The sequence below is a fragment of the Elephas maximus genome, chromosome 23 (genome assembly GCF_024166365.1).
Source record: "Elephas maximus indicus isolate mEleMax1 chromosome 23, mEleMax1 primary haplotype, whole genome shotgun sequence".
NCBI lineage: Eukaryota > Metazoa > Chordata > Mammalia > Proboscidea > Elephantidae > Elephas > Elephas maximus.
The window spans coordinates 56,411,751-56,433,719 of NC_064841.1; positions in this window are offsets into that span (position 1 = coordinate 56,411,751).

Consider the following 21,969-nt stretch of genomic DNA (forward strand, 5'->3'; position numbering starts at 1 on the left):
AGATTTTTCCCTAAAAGGAATTCTTGTATCAGTTGCTAATATTATGCATTCTCCTCCTCTATTATTGTATGAAGGATTTTTCATGACATAGGAAAATGCTTATGATAACATGAACAAAGTAAGATACAATCTTAAAATTATACCCAGTATATTCTCAAGTATGTAAAACAATATGCAGTAAAGGGGAAAATTAATCAAACATAGCTATGATCATCTCTACTAATAGCACTATGAGTGATTTTTGTTCTATGTACATTGGAAGCAGCCCTGTTGGCACAGTGGTTAAGAGCTCAGCTGCTAACCAAAAGGTTGGTGACTTGAACCCACCAGTCGCTCCACGGGAGAAAGATGTGGCAAAGATTTGTTGTTGTTGTTAGGTGACATCAAGTTGGTTCCTACTCATAGTGATCCTATGTACAACAGAACGAAACACTGCTCTGAACTGCACTATCCTCCCAACTATTGCTATGCTTGAGCCCATTGTTGCAGCCACTGTGTCAGTCCATCTCATTGAGGGTCTTCCTCTTTTTCACTGACCCTCTGCTTTACCAAGCATGATGTCCTGCTCCAGGGACAGGTCCCTCCTGATAACATGTCCAAAGTACCTGAGACAAAGTCTTACCATCCTTACTTCCAAGGAGAACTCTGGCTGTATTTCATCTAAGACAGACTTGTTCGTTCTTCCGGTAGTCCCTGGTACTCTTCACCAATGCCATAATTCAAAGGTATCAATTCTTTGATCTTCCTTATTCATCGTCCAGCTTTCACATGCATATGAGGCAATTGAAAATACCACGGTCTGGGTCAGGTGCATCTTAGCCCTCAAAGTGACATCTTTGCTTTTCAACACTTTAAAGAGATATTTTGCAGCAGATTTACCCAGTGCTATATATTGTTTGATTTTGTGACTGCTGCTTCCATGGGTGTTGATTGTGGATCCAAGTAAAATGAAATCCTTGACAACATTGGTATTTTCTCTGTTTATTTTGATGTTGCTTATTGATCTAGTTGTGAGAATTTTTGTTTTCTTTATGTTGAGGTGTAATTCATACTGAAGGCTGCAGTCAATGATCTTCATCTAGAAACAGACAATGGAAAACTCAATATCATCAATCAGAACAAAGCCAGGGGCTAACTGAAGAACAGACCATCAATTGCTTATATGCAAGTTCAAGTTGAAGCTAAGGAAAATAAAAGAATTCCATGAGAAACAAAATACAACCCTGAGCACATCCCCTTGAAGTTAGAGATTATCTCAAGGATAGATTTGACCACTGAACTCTAATGACCGGAGACCAGATAAGTTGTGTGATGACATCAAAGACATCATACATGAAGAAAGCAAAAGGTCAAAATGAAAAGAAAAGACCAAAATGGATGTCAGAAGAAAGACGAGATGATGAAGTAAAAGAGCTGAACAGAAGATTTTAAAGGACAGTTTGAGAAGACAATGTAAAATATTATAATGAAATGTTCAAAGACCTAGAGATAGAAAGCCAAAAGGGAAGAATATACTCAGCATTTCTCAAGCTGAAAAACTGAAAAAAAAATTCAAACCTCTAGTTCCAGTATTGAAGGATTCTATGGGCAAAATATTGAAAGATGCAGGAAGCATCAAAAGAAGATGGAAAGAATACACAGAGTCACTATACCAAAAAGAACTGGTCAACATTTAACTGTTTCAGGAGCTAACATATGATCAGGAACTGATGGTACTGAAGGAAGAAGTCGAAGCTGCACTGAAAGCATTGGCAAAAACAAGGCTCCAGGAATTGACGGAATACCAATTGAGATGTTTCAACAAACAGATGTAGCACTGGAAATGCTCACTCATCTATGCCAAGAAATTTGGAAGACAGCTACCTAGCCAACTGACTGGGGGATTTCCATATTTATGCCTATTCCCAAGAAAAGTGATCCAGATGAATATGGAAATTATTGAACAATATCATTAGTATCACATGCAAGCAAAATATTGCTGACGATCATTCAAAGGCGGTTGCAGCAGTATATTGACTGCCAGAAATTGAAGGTAGGTTTAGACGAGGACGTAGAACCATGGATAACATTACTGATGTCAGATGGATCCTGGCTGAAAGCAGAGAGTACCAGAAATATGTTTACCTGTGTTTTACTGACTATGCAAAGACTTTCGACTGTATGGATCATAACAAATTATGCATAACATTGCAGAGAATGGGAATTCTGGAACACTTAATTGTGCTCATGAGGAATCTGTACATGGATCAAGAAGGAGTCATTCAAACAGAACAAGGAGATACTGCATGGTTTAAAGTCAGGAAAGATGTGTGCCAGGGTTGTATCCTTTCACCATACCTAGTCAATCTATACGCTTAGCAAATCATCCAAGAAGCTGGACTATATGAAGAAGAAAAGGGCATCAGAATTAGAGAAAGACTCATTAACAACCTGCGTTATGCAGATGACACAACCTTGCTTGCTGAAATTGAAGAGGACTTGAAGCACTTACTGATGAAGCTCAAAAACCACAGCCTTCAGTATGGATTATACTTCAACATAAAGAAAACAAAAATCCTCACAACTGGACCAATTGTTTTTCTTTTTTTGGACCAGTAAGCAACATCATGATAAACAGAGAAAAGATTGAAGTTGTCAAAGATTTCATTTTACTTGGATTCACAATCAACACCCATGGAAGCAGCAGTAAGGAAATCAAAAGACGCATTGCATTGGGTAAATCTGCTGCAAAAGACTTCTTTAAAGTGTTGAAGAGCAAAGATTTCACCTTGAGGACTAAAGTGCGCTTGACCCAAGCCATGGTGTTTTCAATCGTCTCATATGCATGTGAAAGCTGGACAATGAGTAAGGAAGACCAAAGAAGAATTGACATCTTTGAATTTTGGTGTTGGTGAAGAATATTGAATATACCATGGACTGCCAAAAGAACGAACAAATCTTTCTTGGAGGAAGTGCAAACAGAATGCTCTTTGGAAACAAGGATGGTGAGACTATGTCTCACATACTTTGGGCATGTTGTCAAGAGGGATCTGTTCCTGGAGAAGGACATCAAGCTTGGTAAAGTGGAGGGTCAGCGAAAAAGAGGAAGGCCCTCAACGTGATGGACTGACACAGTGGCTGCAACAATGGGCTCAAGCATAGCAACAATTCTGAGGATGCCTCAGGGCTGGGCAGTGTTTTGTTCTGTTGTGCACAGGGTCACTATGAGTCGGAACCAACTCTGTGGCACCTAACAACAACAGAAGCGGCACAAAAGTTAAGCACTCAGCTGCTAACCAAAAGATTGGCAGTTTGAACCCACCCAGCAGCTCCACAGGAGAAACACCTGGAGATCTGCCCAAAACTGTTGCCACTGAGTCAATTCTGACTCATAGCAACCGCATAGGACAGAGTATAACTGCTCCATAGGGTTTCCAAGACTGTAATCTTTAGGGAAGCAGGCTGCCACATCTTTCACCCACAGAGCAGCTGGTGAGTTCAAAATGCTAACCTTTTGGTTAGCAGCCAAGTGCTTAACCACTGCGTCACCACATCTCCTTCTGTAAAGACTACAGCCCAGAAAACCTTATGGAACAGTTCTACTCTATCACATAGGGTCACTATGTGTTGAAATCAACTCAACAGCACCTAACAACTACAACAATATGTGCATTGCTGTACTTCCCAAGTCTTCGGCAATGGACATATATTACTTTAATAATTAAAAAATATTTTAAATAATGAGTAGCCTATTAAGAGATGAAGGATGGAATTTTCGACAAAGGAAATGTCAAACACAATGTCATCTAAGAGAGAAAACCTAGGAATTTTCTGGGATATAGCCAGTCATCCAAGTTGCAGTCTAGAATACATATAGGCTAATGGCTTATGTATGACTCTGCAGGGGAGATGACATTGAATGTTGAGCTGGGGAAATTGTACTTAATTTGTGAGACAATACAAAGTCATTGGAAGGTTTTGAGTAGCTATATGCTACGCGTAGGCTGGGCTGCAGAAGATGAGTACTTTCTGCGTGGCCCTGACAAACCAGTAAACCAGCTGCCATGGAGTCAGTTCCGACTCTTAAAGACCTTACGTGTGTCAGAGTAGAACTGAGCTTCATATGGTTTTCAATGGATGATTTTTCGGAAGTAGATTTCCAGGCCTTTCTTCTGAGGCTCCTTTGGGAGAAATTGAACCTCTAACCTTTCACAGCCCAGTGTGTTAACTGTTCGTACCACCCAGGTACTCCATGGAGCCTAGGCACCTGGAAGAATGGTGTTACCATTCGGAAAAATACAGAATCAAGGAGTCAAGAGAAGCCAGTTTGGCAAAGGTACATGTGAGTTCCTTTGCTCCCTGGGTGCAGACACACATACCTCCAACTGGTTCCTTGCCTGGGACTAGTAACCAAAGTTAAAGTTAGAGAGTTTAAAAAAATTTTTTTAAAGGTGGAATCTAGTTATCTGACTTCTTTCTCCTCTTGCTGTTGCCAGATGGCTTCTGTGACACATTTGCAGGATTTCTGGGAGGACACGAAGCCACCCTGCAGTGGGATCAGTGATGACCCTGTCACATATGAATGCAATTTAGCACCACGATGTATTTGCACAGTGAAATGCAGTTTAAAATATAGATGGGTTCTTCTTTTCTCAGCTTAGCAAAACAAAGAGATTGAACCAGGGCAAGCTCTCCTCACTACCGCTATTAAACATCTATTGCTGTTAGCTGCCATTGAGTTAGCACCAACTCAAGGCAACCTCATGCACAACAGAACAAAGGCTGCGAGGTCATGGGCCATTCCCATGATCAGTTGCAGATTGGGTCATTGTGATCCGCAGGGTTTTCATTGGTTGATTTTTGGAAGTAGATCGCCAAGGCTTTCGTCCTAGTCCATCTTAGTCTGGAAGCTCTGCTGAAACCTGTTCAGCGTCATAGCAAACACACCAGCCTCCACCAACAGACAGGTAGTGGCTGCCCATGAGGTATACTGGCTGGGAATAGAACCTGGGTCTCCGGCATGGAAGGTGAAAATTCGACCACTGAACCACCACTGCCTCATTTAAACATTTAGCTTCCCCCTAACCCAAAACAATCATCCCCAATGTAAGCAGCACCCCTTCGTGTGGCTGACAAGCATGTTTCCAGAGGACTGTGAGCAGTGAGACTTGGGGAGGGGTGCTAATCTTTCAGTCTGCAGAAATATCCTTGCATTTTCATAGAAATGACTTGGAACCACACCCAGATCTCACTGTCTTGAATGTCTTAGAAGCACACAGCTCATCTTACATTAGGCAGAGAGCTTGTAGGTGGGTGGTACTTGAATGAGCTTCTTTCTTCTCTTCTTCCTTCCAACAACAGGAAGCACTAGAAGAAAATGTTTTTCCTCGTTGATAATGTGCATGAAATTTCTTGTAGGTGGTGTGCACAGGCACTACTCTTTAATTACTTCAAATCATTACAAGAGGTTAGTTCTCTGTGTAAGCTGAGAGGTATCTCTTCTTGCATCTGTGAAAATAATATTGTCCTATCATTCTGGATGAATGGAATTACCCTCATTAGTATGTGAAGCATTGTATTTACAATGAGTAGGGCCCCTCTGACCCTCTAATTTTGTACATACAAATCTGGATGTTATAGACACCCCCTTGCATATTTCTATTTCTCTCCACTCTCCTCTCTTGAGCAAGAACAAAGCCCAAGGAAGTCAGGCAATAATTCCCTGTTCTTACAGAGACTGAAGGAGTCCTTGATTGGCGAAAATGGTTAATGTGCTTGACTGCTAGCTGAAAGGTTGATGGTTCAAGTCCACCCAAAGGCACCTCGGAAGAAAGGCCTGGGGATCTTCCCCAAAATCAGCCATTGAAAACCCCATGGAGTACAGCTGTACTCTGATACACATGGGACCGCCATGAGTTGGAACCTACTTGAAGGCAACTCTTGGTTACAGAGACTGAAGAAAATGCCCCTAAAAGAAAGGGGCCACTTCTTTACATAGAAAATGCAGCCCCTAGGAAGGAGGAGGAAGGAAGGCCAGGGCCAAGAGGGCTTAAGAGTTAGGAGGAGAATGTATGCAAAAGCAGGGAGAAGGAGCACAAACCTGCTGTCTGGTGCATTTCAAACCAAGGCTGGACCCAGACTAGCAAGGGTCTCCATCCCCCTTTCCTGTTCTTCCCACTTATTCACACTTCAGCCAGGAGCCAGGTAGTAGCAGCAAGAGTGCTTTGGGGAATGCTTTAGCTTTCTCCATCAGTGATTCCCAGAGAAACTCCAAATTTTTATACACACTAAATAAAAAGCAGTGTTCTGGATGTACAGATACAGCCTCATGACAAGCCTCCCAGTCTTCCTTTCCAACCAAACTATGACTCTAAGCCTTTCCTCTACAGAAGTTCTAGAGGTTTCCAAACAGGGAGGGGTGGGTGAAAACTGATTCACATTGTAAAAACATCATCTGGCTGCTGTGTGGAGATTGCATTTGGGGGACAAAGGTGGACCTGGAGAGGCCAGTTGGAGGCTATTTCAGCAACCCAGAGAGAATTAATGGTGGTTTGAATGAAGGTGGTGGCACAGAGGTGATAAGCAATGGAGGCTTGAGCTAAAGGACAAATTCTTAGACCTCATTGTTAGTGATGATTCCTGCTAAGTTAAAGGCAAGCATGATGTTGATGAAGCCACTTACAAAGCTGTACTTCGCATTGATGATAGCCATTATGACAGTTACTTCTGCATCTAAGCATTACTTTTCAAAACAATTTATGGAGCTCAATACAGGCAAATAAGACACAAACCCTACTTTCAAGTGGTTTATAAACTCTAGAACGCAAAGTTCTACATAGGGAGATATCAGCAAAGACAAAATGTGACAAATGACATTAGAGAGGAACAAACAGGACTTTGGACTCCCCAAAGGGGGACATCCCCATGGACTGGGATGATCACGGCTGGAGCCACAAAGGAAGAGGAGGACTTTGGTGAGCCTCTATGGGGAGGAGGACTTCCTAGGAACAGCAATGGCATAGACAAAGGTATAAAAACCAAACCCACTCCCGTTGAGTCGATTCTGACTCATAGCAACCCTATAGGACAGACTAGAGCTGCCCATTGAGTTTCCAAGGAGCGCCTAGCAGATTTGAACTGCCAGCCTCTTGGTTAGCAGCTGTAGCACTTAACCACTATGGCACCAGGGTTTCCTTACAAAGGTATAAAAAAAAGTATAGGAATGTATAAAATATGCTACAAAACTGTGAGTGGTGGTTTGAGCTGGAGGGTGTGTTACCTGGAGGAGTAGTTACTGGAAGAGAAAGTGTGAAGGTATATGAAGGTTTGCTTAAGGAAGGCTGTTAAGGAGCCCTGGTGGCACGACAGTTAAGTGCTTGGCTTCTAACTGAAAGGTTGCTGGTTGGAACCCACCCAGCAACTCCACAGGAGAAAGACCTGGCAATCTGCTACCATAAAGATTACAGCTTAGGAAATCCTATGGGGCAGTTCCGCTCTGTCACACGGAGTTGCTATGAGTTGGAATCAACTCAATGGCACACAACAATCTCTTTAAGTCAATCTCTTTTAAGATATAAAAGAGCAGATTAAACAAGTAAGCAAGCAGAAATGGGGGAAGGTAGACGTCATGCCACATGAAGATCACCAAGGAGCCAAGGAATAGAGGCTGAAGAGACAAGGACCTTCCCCCAGAGCTGACACAGAAAGAGAGCCTTCCTCTAGAGCTGGCACCTTGAATTTGGACTTCTAGCTTTCTGAACTGTGAGAAAAGAAATTTCTATTTGTCAAAGCCACCCACTTGTGGTATTTCCATTATGGCAGCACTAGAAGACTAAGACAGAATATAAATCCTAAATTAAAGAGTTTATTCTCTGGGCTGAGGAAACATTGAATTTTTGTAAGCAGAAGGTTATTGGAGTTTAAGAGAAATTATTGTTGTCTGTATGCAGGTGGATTGAAGGGGGCAGAACTGGGACGTGGAAATTAGCCTCAAGTTCAGCACTAGCCAGGAAGAGAGGCTGGGCTAGAGAAACACTGCAGATGTAGAACAACACTGTTATCAGATTCAACGTGAAAAGCAAGAGGAAGAAGGGAAAGGAAATTAAAGAATGCTGCTGGGGTATTGGGCTTGGATAAGTTAACATAACCACAATGCCATTATCTCACCCAACTAAACTATCCCCTTGCCATCGAGTCAATTCCAACTCCTAGTGACACTATAATACAGAGTAGAACTTCCCCATAGGGTTTCCAAGACTATAATCTTTACAGGACCCAATTGCCACATCTTTCTTCTGTGGCACAGCTTGTGTGTTCAAACCACCAACCTTTCAATTAGTAGTTGAGTGCTTAACTGCTGTGCCACCAGGACTCCTTCAACTATACTATCTCCATAATATCTAATACTTAATATGCAATTCAGGAGTCCTTAGGTGGTATAAATGGTTAATGATTTGGCTGCTAAGCAAAATGTCGGCAGTTCAAATCCACCCAGAGGTGCCTCAGAAGGAAAGGAAGTTCTAGCAACCTACTTCCGAAAACTCAGCCATTGAAAACCCTATGGAGGCAGCACAGTTTGACACACGTGGGGTCGCCATGAGTTGGGATCGACTCAATGGCAATTGGTTTGGTTTTGGTTTGAGGTTTAATAACTAGGAGAGTTGGGAGTTGCTATTGATTTCTGTCCACTTGAATTTCAGGTGCATCTCACACATGAAGGTCAAGTTCCCAGCACACACGTGGCAAATAACGTTCAGGAAGGCCCGGGCTGGGATACCTTTGTGAACCTTCTATTTAGAGGTATCGCTCAAAGATTGCGAGTAGATAAAATTGCCAAGAGATGATAATGCAGAAAAAAGAGACAAGGGAAGGAGAGGAAGCAGAGGACTAATTTTGGAGAAAACCCACATTTAAGGAGCTAGAGGGAGAGGAATAGGCATGGAAGTTATCAAGAAACTATAAAGAGTTGCTTGAGATCTCTGCTGTATAGACCTTTAACTTGTTTGCAACTTGATACCACCCTGACATTATAACTGACCCTCTAGCTCCCTTGCCTAGGTATCCTGTTTCTCCTTCATCACTACAATGCCCAGGTAAGAGCATTTACTGTTGTTGAGAAAGACCTTTGACAAAATTTCTATCATAGAACTTGGTTTTATCATAGAGCTCCGTCAACAGGAGTTTGTTAGTCTTCAAGTTTTTCATCAGACCATAGTTCTGCTGTTTTTTTTTTTTTTTTTCTGGCTGAGTATCTCAAACAAATTTAACAATGTTTGGATCCTAGGTTAGTGGACATTTGGGTATTTTTTTGTTTGTGTCAGTATGTTTTCTTTCATTAATCTCTCCTTCTAGGGATTAGATCATGCTGTGTTTATATACATCAAGATAAGTAAAAAGACTACCACCAGTAAATAATCCAATCACACATACTTTATGGACGAGATGTACTTACTCTCAACTTGAGCCATCATTCCCTCTGTAGGAAAATGGTACGGTAGAACGTGAGAGGTGAGAGGCAGAAACCACGGCAGCTTCAATGGGAAGTGTGTGAATGGCTCTGACTGCAAAAGCAATCGCATGGGGTCCATGCTTAGTTCACGCTCTGCCCTTGCATCTTGAAATCTTTAATAATTTTTGGAGAAGGAGCCCTGTGTTTTTATTTTGCACTATTTTCGTTGTTGTTACTTGCTGTTGAGTTGGCTTTGACCCAAGGTAACCCAATGTACAATAGAACGAAACACTGCCTGGTCCTGCACCATCTTCGCGATTGTCAGTATTGTAGCTACTGTGCGTTTTAAGTATCTTCCGACTCTGTATGGGACAATATTCTGTTGCAATCCGTAGGATTTTCATTGGCTGATTTTCAGAAGTAGATCACCAGGCCTTTCTTCCTAGCCTGCCTTCATCTGGAAGCTCCACTGAAACCTGCCCACCATGGGTGGCACTGCTGGTGTCTGAAATACTGTGACATCATTCCCAGCATCATAGCGACATGCAAGCCACCACAGTATGACAAGCTGACAGACAGCACTGGCTCTGAAAATTATGTAGCCAATCTTGCTGGAGCACTAAATACCAACTCAAGTAATAAAAGGTCAGTGGAGTCTTTCCCGGAAATAATATTTGAAGGGGCTTTATGGGTCAAACCAGCAAAGACTGCAAAATGTAATCCCATTAGCTTTCTCCATAACCATTCCCATGGAGGTCAGTGCTGGGAGGGGCAGGGAGCTGGGCAGACAGCTCAGGGACCTCTACCTTTGAGGTCACCACCCCGCCAGCAGCTGCTCTCCCTGTTAGCCTGAAGAGTTTAGCTGCAAAAATCTAATTTGGAGCTCCCTAATTAAGCTAATGAAGTCAGACAGGTTTAATCTGTTCTTGGTCCAGCCCTATGTCTAATCCCAGGATAAATTGATAATTGTGACTTTGTGGCATATGTGTGGGGTTTTTTTCTGCCTTGTGAGCCAGACAACAACTTTATATGACTTTTGGGAGAATTTGGGAATGGATTTTCCTTAACCAAACTGAAGGATTGAAAGGAGACAAAATTGTATTGCCTTTAAAATAAATCAACCATGTTCCCGTTTGACAACCTTTTACTGACTACCATAAATAAGTCATAGTTCTTTATGCCTGAAAGATTCTATCAGATCCTCGATTTTTTCTTGTTTTAAAGAAACGCATGAATAATAAATGCTACCATACACACAGGTGTCTCCTAAAGTGGGCTGAGGTTCCTTTGGCCTTGCATTCTGTAAATTAGGAAAACACAGGGACGTTTCACTAATTAACCTTTAAACTATATTAGACTATTTCTCTGAGACACGTACATCTTCATAATGTTGGAAAAGTCGGTAAAATCCAGAGACTAGAGGACTCATCCCACTTAATCCTCCCATCCTCCTGCCAATCAAGATTGTTCTTTACGAAATGTCTCTACCTTCCTTTCATATGGAAACCCTGGAGGCATAGCGGTTAAGAGCTATGGCTGCCAACCTTTTGGTAGGCAGTTCGAATCCACCACGTGCTCCTGGGAAACTCTGGGGCAGTTCTACTCTGTCCTATAGGGTCACTATGAGTCGGAATCAACTTGAGGGCCATGGGTTTGGTTTGCTTTTTTTTTTGATTTTCCTTCCAAATAGCCGAAATAAAATAATCTCCCTCGCTTTGGAGTTCATTGATTCACTTACCAAATTTTTTAAGTATTAATGTAAATATTGGACTATTTTCAAGTGTCATCTATTCTCCATGGAGAACTTCGTTTCTCCTCCCTTATAATTTTTTGTTTGTTTTAATAATATTTTATTATGTTTTTGGTGAAGGTTTACACAGCAGTTTAGGTTCCCATTCAACAATTTCTACACAAGTTGTTCAGTGACATTGATTACATTTTTCACGATGCATGAACATTTTCAATATTTCCATTCTAATTTTTCTGTTTCCGTTAATCTGGTTTCCCTCCCCCTTAAATTCTCATCTGTGTTTTAAAGTAATCTTTAACCTCCCCCGACCTACCACCTTGTAATTTAATTTCTAAATATTATTGGAAATACAGGAACCATTTACAGATAGCCCAGTTGGCTAATAATAACAACAGTAATAACAGTGAACATAACTGAGGGCTTAGTACATGTCAGGCACTGTGCTAAGTGCTTTGTGTATTTTATTACTGCTCCCATAAAGTAAGGCTTCCAACTTCATAAATGAGGAAATCGCACCACAAACTGGTAAGCCCCTTACCCAGAGTGTCCAAGAATAGGTCAGTTCTTTTTATGTAGGAAAAATATGTCCTAGAGCCTTCTACTCTATCTCTAGCCTATCTGAGCACTATATGTGAGTCTTCCATTTCAGTGAGACTACTGAGAAAATGTGGATGCTTCAACGCAGACCATCTCCACTGCCAGAGGGGGAAAACCTCTCAAATAATTATTGAGCACACACTTATTATACAAGGAGCACTCGTGGCAAAAAGCAGTTAATAAGCGCTTGGCTACTAACCAAGAGATTGATGGTTCAAACCCACCCAGCGGCAGCTTGGGAGAAAGACCTGGCAATCTCCTCTTGTAAACATTACAGCCTAGGGAAACCCTGTGAAGCAGTTCAACATTCACCTGGGGTTGCTAGGCGTAGGAATTGACTCAACAACACCTAACGACAGCAACAACCTACTATGTACAAGGTCTGGCTCCTCCATTCAGAGGGTACAAAGATCAGGGAAAGAGAGGCCCAAACTTCAGAGAATTTTACAGTGACCAACCATCTCAGTTTGCCTGGGACTAGGGATTTCCCAGGAGCCCTGGTGGCACAGTGGTTAAGCACTTGGCTACTAACTGAAAGGTTGGCTCTTCAGACCCACCAGCCCTTCCTCAGAAGAAATATATGACAGTCAGCTTCTGCAAAGATTACAGTCTTGGAAACCTTATGTGGGGTAGTTCTACTCTATCCTATAGCGGCACTATGAGTCTGAATTGACTTGATGGCAACAGGATAGTTCAGCTGGGTGTGATGATTGTGTTATTCGAAGACTGGTTTTTTCAAGTATTGCATCCCAGAAGTGTGCACCTAATGCCTTGAAAAGAGCATTACTTTCAAGATTCTGCTGCCACTTGATAATGTCCCAGGACATCCTCCTCATGTTGTTGTCCTTAGGTGCCATTGAGTTGGTTCCAACTTAAAGCCACTCTGTGTACAACAGAATGAAACACTGTCCGGTCCTGCACCATCTCCACAATCATTGTTATGTTTGAACCCGTTGTTGCAGCCACTGTGTCAATCCATCTCGTAGAGCCACTTCCTCTTTTTTACTGACTTTCCACCAAGAATGATGTACTTCTCCAGGGAGTGGTCCCTCCTGATAACATGTCCAAATATGTGAGACAAAGTCTTCCCACCCTCACTTCTAAAGAGCTTTCTGGCTGTACTTCTCACAAGACAGATGTGTTTTTTTCTTCTGGCAGTCCATTGCATATTCAATATTCTTTGCCAACACCATAATTCAAAGGCATCAATTCTTGAGTCTTCCTTACTCATTGTCTAGCTTTCACATGCATATGAGGTGATTGAAAACACCATGGCTTGGGTCAGGAGCACCTTAGTCTTCAAAGTGATATCTTTGCTTTTCAACACTTGAAAGAGGTCTTTTGTAGCAAATTTGCCCAATGCAATACATTGTTTGATTTCTTGACCGCTGCTTCCATGGGTGTTGATTGTGGATCCAAGTAAAAAGTTCTTGACAACTTCAATAATTTCTGTTTATTATAATGTTGCTTATTAGTTCAGTTGTGAGGATTTTTATTTTCTTTAATCCGTACTGAAGGCTGTAGTCTTCGATCTGCATCAGTAAGTGCTTCAAGTCCTCCTTGCTTTCAGCAAAAATGTTGTCATCTGCATATTACAGGTTGTTAATGAATCTTCCTCCAATCTTGATGCCGCGTTCTTCTTCGTATAGTCCAGCTTCTCAGATTATTTACTCAGCATAAACATTGAATAAGTATGGTGAAAGGGTACAACCCTGACGCACATCTTGTCTGATTTTAAACCATGCAGTATCATCCCCTTGTTCTATTCGAATGACTGCCTCTTGGTCTATGTACATGTTCCTAATGAGCAGAAGTAAGTGTTCTGGAATCCCCATTCTTCAAAAGGTTGTTTATAATTTATGATCCACACAGTTGAATGCCTTTGTATAGTCAATAAAACAAAGGTAAATATCTTTCTGGTTTTCTCTGCTTTCAGCCAAGATCCATCTGACATCAGCAATGATTTCCCTCATTCTACTTCCTCTTTTTTTTTTTTTTTAATAACTTTTATTGAGCTTCAAGTGAATGTTTACAAATCAAGTCAGTCTGTCACATATAAGTTTAAATACATCTTACTCTGTACTCCCACTTGCTCTCCCCCTAATGAGTCAGCCCTTCCAGTCTCTCCTTTCATGACAATTTTGCCAGCTTCCAACTCTCTCTATCCTCCCATCCCCCCTCCAGACAGGAGATGCCAACACAGTCTCAAGTGTCCACCTGATATAATTAGCTCACTCTTCATCAGCATCTCTCTCCTACCCACTGTCCAGTCCCTTTCATGTCTGATGACTTGTCTTCGGGGATGGTTCCTGTCCTGTGCCAACAGAAGGTTTGGGGACCATGACCGCCGGGATTCCTCTAGTCTCAGTCAGACCATTAAGTCTGGTCTTTTTATGAGAATTTGGGGTCTGCATCCCACTGATCTCCTGCTCCCTCAGGGGTTCTCTGTTGTGCTCCCTGTCAGGGCAGTCATCGATTGTGGCCGGGCACCAACTAGTTCTTCTGGTCTCAGGATGATATACGTCTCTGGTTCATGTGGCCCTTTCTGTCTCTTGGGCTCTTAGTTGTCGTGTGACCTTGGTGTTCTTCATTCTCCTTTGATCCAGGTGGGTTGAGACCAATTGATGCATCTTAGATGGCCGCTTGTTAGCATTTAAGACCCCAGATGCCACATTTCAAAGTGGGATGCAGAATGTTTTCATAATAGAATTATTTTGCCAATTGACTTAGAAGTCCCTTTAAACCATGGTCCCCAAACCCCCGCCCTTGCTCCGCTGACCTTTGAAGCATTCATTTTATCAAGGAAACTTCTTTGCTTTTGGTCCAGGCCAATTGAGCTGACCTTCCATGTATTGAGTATTGTCCTTCCCTTCACCTAAAGCAGTTCTTATCTACTAATTAATCAGTACAAAAAACCCTCTCCCACCCTCCCTCCCTTCCCCCCCTCGTAACCACAAAAGTATGTGTTCTTCTCAGTTTATACTATTTCTCAAGATCTTATAATAGTGGTCTTATACAATATTTGTCCTTTTGCCTCTGACTAATTTCACTCAGCATAATGCCTTCCAGGTTCATCCATGTTATGAAATGTTTCACAGATTCCTCACTGTTCTTTATCGATGCATAGTATTCCATTGTGTGAATATACCACAATTTATTTACCCATTCATCCATTGATGGACACCTTGGTTGCTTCCAGCTTTTTGCTATTGTAAACAGAGCTGCAATAAACATGGGTGTGCATATATCTGTTTGTGTGAAGGCTCTTGTTTCTCTAGGATATATTCTGAGGAGTGGGATTTCTGGGTTGTATGGTAGTTCTATTTCTAACTGCTTAAGATAACGCCAGATAGATTTCCAAAGTGGTTGTACCATTTTACATTCCCACCAGCATTGTATAAGAGTTCCAGTCTCTCCGCAGCCTCTCCAACATTTATTATTTTGTGTTTTTTGGATTAATGCCAGCCTTGTTGGAGTGAGATGGAATCCCATCGTGGTTTTAATTTGCATTTCTTTAATGGCTAATGATTGAGAGCATTTTCTCATGTATCTGTTAGCTGCCTGAATATCTTCTTTAGTGAAGTGTGTGTTCATATCCTTTGCCCACTTCTTGATTGGGTTGTTTGTCTTTTTGTGGTTGAGTTTTGACAGAATCATATAGATTTTAGAGATCAGGCGCTGGTCGGAGATGTCATAGCTGAAAATTCTTTCCCAGTCTGTAGGTGGTCTTTTTACTCTTTTGGTGAAGTCTTTAGATGAGCATAGGTGTTTGATTTTTAGGAGCTCCCAGTTATCTGGTTTCTCTTCGTCATTTTTGGTAATGTTTTGTATTCTCTTTATGCCTTGTATTAGGGCTCCTAAGGTTGTCCTTATTTTTTCTTCCATGATCTTTATCGTTTTAGTCTTTATGTTTAGGTCTTTGATCCACTTGGAGTTAGTTTTTGTGCTTGGTGTGAGGTATGGGTCCTGTTTCATTTTTTTGCAAATGGATATCCAGTTATGCCAGCACCATTTGTTAAAAAGACGATCTTTTCCCCAATTAACTGACACTGGGCCTTTGTCAAATATCAGCTGCTCATATGTGGATGGATTTATATCTGGGTTCTCAATTCTGTTCCACTGGTTTATGTGCCTGTTGTTGTACCAATACCAGGCTGTTTTGACTACTGTGGCTGTATAATAGCTTCTGAAATCAGGTAGAGTGAGGCTTCCCACTTTCTTCTTCTTTTTCAGTAATGCTTTGCTTATCCAAGGCTTCTTTCCCTTCCATATGAAGTTGGTGATTTGTTTCTCCATCACATTAAAAAATGACATTGGAATTTGGATAGGGAGTGCATTGTATGTATAGATGGCTCTTGGTAGAATAGACATTTTTACTATGTTAAGTCTTCCTATCCATGAGCAAGGTATGTTTTTCCACTTAAGTATGTCCTTTTGAATTTCTTATAGTAGAGCTTTGTAGTTTTCTTTGTATAGGTCTTTTACATCCTTGGTAAGATTTATTCCTAAGTATTTTATCTTCTTGGGGGCTACTGTGAATGGTATTGATTTGGTTATTTCCTCTTCGATGTTCTTTTTGTTGATGTAGAGGAATCCAAGTGATTTTTGTATGTTTATTTTATAACCTGAGACTCTGCCAAACTCTTCTATTAGTTTCAGTAGTTTTCTGGAGGATTCCTTAGGGTTTTCTGTGTATAAGATCATGTCATCTGCAAATAGAGATAATTTTACTTCCTCTTTGCCAATCCGGATGCCCTTTATTTCTTTGTCTAGCCTAATTACCCTGGCTAGGACTTCTAGCACAATGTTGAATAAGAGTGGTGATAAAGGGCATCCTTGTCTGGTTCCCGTTCTCAAGGGAAATGCTTTCAGGTTCTCTCCATTTAGAGTGATGTTGGCTGTTGGCTTTGTATAGATGCCCTTTATTATGTTGAGGAATTTTCCTTCAATTCCTATTTTGGTGAGAGTTTTTATCATGAATGGGTGTTGGACTTTGTCAAATGCCTTTTCTGAATCAATTGATAAGATCATGTGGTTTTTGTCTTTTGTTTTATTTATGTGGTGGATTACATTAATGGTTTTTCTAATTTTTTGCATATCTGGTATAAATCCCACTTGGTCGTGGTGAATTATTTTTTTGATATGTCGTTGAATTCTATTGGCTAGAATTTTGCATCTATGTTCATGAGGGTTATAGGTCTGTAATTTTCTTTTTTTGTAATGTCTTTACCTGGTTTTGGTATTAGGGAGATGGTGGCTTCATAGAATGAGTTAGGTAGTATTCCGTCATTTTCTATGCTTTGAAATACCTTTAGTAGTAGTGGTGTTAACTCTTCTCTGAAAGTTTGGTAGAACTCTGCAGTGAAGCTGTCGGGGCCAGGGCTTTTTTTGTTGGGAGTTTTTTGATTACCGTTTCAATCTCTTTTTTTGTTATGGGTCTATTTAGTTGTTCTACTTCTGAATGTGTTAGTTTAGGTAGGGAGTGTTTTTCCAGGAATTCATTCATTTCTTCTAGGTTTGCAAATTTGTTGGAGTACAATTTTTCATAATAATCTGATATGATTCTTTTAATTTCAGTTGGGTCTGTTGTGATGTGGCCCTTCTCGTTTCTTATTCAGGTTATTTGTTTCCTTTCCTGTATTTCTTTAGTCAGCCTAGCCAATGGTTTATCAATTTTGTTAATTTTTTCAAAGAACCAGCTTTTGGCTTTGTTAATTCTTTCAATTGTTTTTCTGTTCTCTAATTCATTTAGTTCAGCTCTAATTTTTATTATTTGTTTTCTTCTGGTGCCTGATGGATTCTTTTGTTGCTCACTTTCTATTTGTTCAAGTTGTCGGGACAGTTCTCTGATTTTGGCTCTTTCTTCTTTTTGTATGTGTGCATTTATCGATATAAATTGGCCTCTGAGCACTGCTTTTGCTGTGTCCCAGAGGTTTTAACAGGAAGTATTTTCATTCTCGTTGCAGTCTATGAATTTCCTGATTCCCTCCTTGATATCTTCTATAACCCACTCTTTTTTCAGGAGGGTATTGTTCAGTTTCCAAGTATTTGATTTCTCTTCCCTAGTTTTTCTGTTATTGATTTCTACTTTTATTGCCTTGTGGTCTGAGAAGATGCTTTGTAATATTTCGATGTTTTGGACTCTGCAAAGGTTTGTTTTATGACCTAATATGTGGTCTATTCTAGAGAATGTTCCATGTGGGCTAGAAAAAAAAGTATACTTTGCAGCAGTTGGGTGGAGAGTTCTGTATAAGTCAATGAGGTCAAGTTGGTTGATTGTTGTAATTAGGTCTTCCGTGTCTCTATTGAGCTTCTTACTGGGTGTCCTGTCCTTTTCCGAAAGTGGTGTGTTGAAGTCTCCTACTATAATTGTGGAGGTGTCTATCTCACTTTTCAGTTCTGTTAAAATTTGATTTATGTATCTTGCAGCCCTGTCATTGGGTGCATAAATATTTAATATGGTTATGTCTTCCTGATCAATTGTCCCTTTTATCATTATGTAGTGTCCTTCTTTATCCTTTGTGGTGGATTTAAGTCTAAAGTCTATTTTGTCAGAAATTAATATTGCTACTCCTCTTCTTTTTTGCTTATTGTTTGCTTGATATATTTTTTCCATCCTTTGAGTTTTAGTTTGTTTGTGTCTCTAAGTCTAAGGTGTGTCTCTTGTAGGCAGCATATAGACGGATCGTGTTTCTTTATCCAGTCCGAGACTCTCTGTCTCTTTATTGCTGCATTTAGTCCATTTACATTCAGCGTAACTATAGATAAATAAGTGTTTAGTGTTGTCATTTTGATGCCTTTTTATGTGTGTTGTTGACAATTTCATTTTTCCACTTACTTTTTTGTGTTGAGACGTTTTTCTTATTAAATTGTGAGATCCTCATTTTCGTAGTGTTTGACTTTATGTTTGTTGAGTCGTTACGTTTTTCTTGGCTTTTATCTTGAGTTATGGAGTTATTATACCTCTTTGTGGTTACCTTATTATTTACCCCTATTTTTCTAAGTAAAAACCTAGCTTGTGTTGTTCTATATCACCTTGTATCACACTCCATGTGGCAGTTCTATGCCACCTGTATTTAGTCCCTCTTTTTGATTATTGTGATCTTTTACATATTGACTTCAGTGATTCCCTGTTATGAGCATTTTTTTTAATTAATTAATCTTAATTTGTTTTTGTGATTTCCCTATTTGAGTTGATATCAGGATGTTCTGTTTTGTGACCTTGGGTTGTGCTGGTATCTGATATTATTGGTTTTCTGACCAAACAATATCCTTTAGTATTTCTTGTAGCTTTGGTCTGGTTTTTGCAAATTCTCTAAGCTTGTGTTTATCTGTAAATATCTTAATTTCGCCTTCATATTTCAGAGAGAGTTTTGTTGGATATATGATCCTTGGCAGGCAGTTTTTCTCCTTCAGTGCTCTGTATATGTCATCCCATTGCCTTCTTGCCTGCATGGTTTCTGCTGAGTAGTCTGAACTTATTCTTATTGATTCTCCCTTGAAGGAGACCTTTCTTTTCTCCCTGGCTGCTTTTAAAATTTTCTCTTTATCTTTGGTTTTGGCAAGTTTGATGATAATATGTCTTGGTGATTTTCTTTTTGGATTAATCTTAAATGGGGTTCGATGAGCATCTTGGATAGATATCCTTTCGTCTTTCATGATGTCAGGGAAGTTTTCTGTCAGCAGATCTTCAACTATTTTCTCTGTGTTTTCTGTCCTCCCTCCCTGTTCTGGGACTCCAATCACAAGCAAGTTATCCTTCTTGATAGAGTCCCACATGATTCTTAGGGTTTCTTCATTTTTTTTAAAATTCTCTTATCTGATTTTTTTTCAGCTATGTTGGTGTTAATTCCCTGGTCCTCCAGATTTCCCACTCTGCATTCTAATTGCTCGAGTCTGCTCCTCTGACTTCCTATTGCGTTGTCTAATTCTGTAATTTTATTGTTATTCTTTTGGATTTCTGCATGCTGTCTCTCTATGGATTCTTGCAACTTATTAATTTTTCCACTATGTTCTTGAATAATCTTTTTGAGTTCTTCAACTGTTTTATCAGTGTGTTCCTTGGCTTTTCCTGCCGTTTGCCTTATTTCGTTTGTGATGTCTTGAAGCATTCTGTAAATTAGTTTTTTATATTCTGTACCTGATAATTCCAGGATTGTATCTTCATTTGGGAAAGATTTTGATTCTTTTGTTTGGGGGGTTTTAGAAGCTGTCATGGTCTGCTTCTTTATGTGGTTTGATATCGACTGCTGTCTCCGAGCCATCACTAAGATATAAAAAAAAAAAAGATATAGTAGTGGTTTATTCTATAATTGCTCACTGAGTCTTATCTTGTTTTATTTTCTTTCAATATATGTGGATGGGCTACTAGATTGTGCTTTCTTGTTTGTTGTAGCCCTTGACTTACTTATGACCTATTACCAGCTGGCTTGGGCTGTTGCCAGATATATATGCCTGAGTCTATTCACTATTGAGTAGAATCTGATTTTGGGTCATCAAGTGTGTGCTGCACCCTAACACCTATCTACCTCGAGAAGTAGTGGTGATAGTTGTGTGCACCAGATTCTATTAGCAGCTGGGGTTCACCCTCCAGGGGGGGCAGGATGCTGACAGGTTTCCCCCAAGTGTCAGTGAGGTAGGCGTGTCTCTATTCCTATAGCACCTTGGTGGGAGGGCACTGCAGCTGTACCTTAGGCCCCCAATGCAAGTACCTCTACTGATTGGTAGATGTCACCCTCTTTAGACCCCAAAGGCAAGAGGCTAGGTGGTCTAGGGGGAGCTTCAGCCCTCAGTTCCCTGTTGTGGGTCAGTTAGGGCTCTGTTGAATAAGCAGAGATATCAGACCTGGGAAACTTTTTTTTCCAGAAAATCCGCTAAAAAAAAATGCAGTCAGATCCCTATCAGAACTGCCTTTGGATTATAACTGCCACCTTGTTCCCTGTAAGGATGAAAGTCTGAGATTTGGATCATATATGCTTGGCTGTAGCTGGTTCTGTGTTTTTAGTCGTATTAGGGATGGATTTTTGGTCCCTGGGTTTTTCGTGGTTCCTTCTCTCAGGCCAGAAGAATGGGTTAGGAAAAGACCAAAAAAAAAAAAAAAAAAATGGGGGGGGGAAGCAAAGCCACCGCGGAGCCGGAGCCATTCTCCCTCTGGCTCAGGAAATTCCAATGTTAATGAAGCCCCCTGGGAAGGGTGGGGGAGGGTTCAGAGAAATAGGAGAGTAGCACCTCAGAATATAGCCAAAGTTGCTTATCTTGCTTGGAATGACTATGGTTTCTGAGATTCCCGAGGGGCGTGTCGCCTATGTGTGCTGGCTGTGTGGAGATTGCCCCCGAGGGTCGGGCCCGCTGAAGCCACGGTCAGATCCTCCGCTGCCAGTCCAAAGCCCGGCGTCAAGGTTCCCCTGGTGGGACGCTCCACTCCCGGCTCCAAAATCAGTCGCTGCCTCCCGGGGACTTCTCGTCCCGCCAGCCACGTCGCCGCACCTCCCCCGCGGACTGGCTGGGCCCCCTCCCGGGGTTAGTTCAGGGGAGTAGGGCTGCGCCCTGTGCTTGGGCAATGACAGTGCCCAGTCAAAAGCCCGGTGCCAAGGTTCCCCGGCTGGGACACTGCACTCCCGGCTCCAAAACTAGTCACTGCCTCCTGGGGACTTCTCCTACCAGCTGCGTCGCCACGCCGCCTGCGCAGACCGGCTGGGCCCCCTCCCGGGGTCAGTTCAAGGTGGTAGGGCTACTCCCCTTGTTTGCGCCGTCACAAGATTTTGAGTTCAGCTTCCCTGGTCCCAGACCTAAGCCCGGCGCCAAGGTTACCTGACTGGGACGCTGGCTCCAGGCTCTGAAAACAGTCGCTGCTTCCCCATATTTGTTCGTTCTCCATCTCTAAATCTGTGTTTGTTGTTCAGGGTTCGTAGATTGTTAAGTATGTGATCGATTCACTTGTTTTTCTGAGTCTTTGTTGCAAGAGGGATCTGAGGTAGCGTCTGCCTAGTCCGCCATCTTGGCCCCACCTCCCCTACGTTCTCTTTTGAATCCAGCTTGAATTTCTGGCAGCCCCCTGTCAGTGTACTATTGCAAAAGTTTTTTAATTATCTTCAGCAAATCCTCCTCACCGAGATGATCTAAATCAAGATGTGAAAGTGGTATATCTACCTCCCAATACAACAGCTGAGATTCAGCCTATGGATCAAGGTGCAAC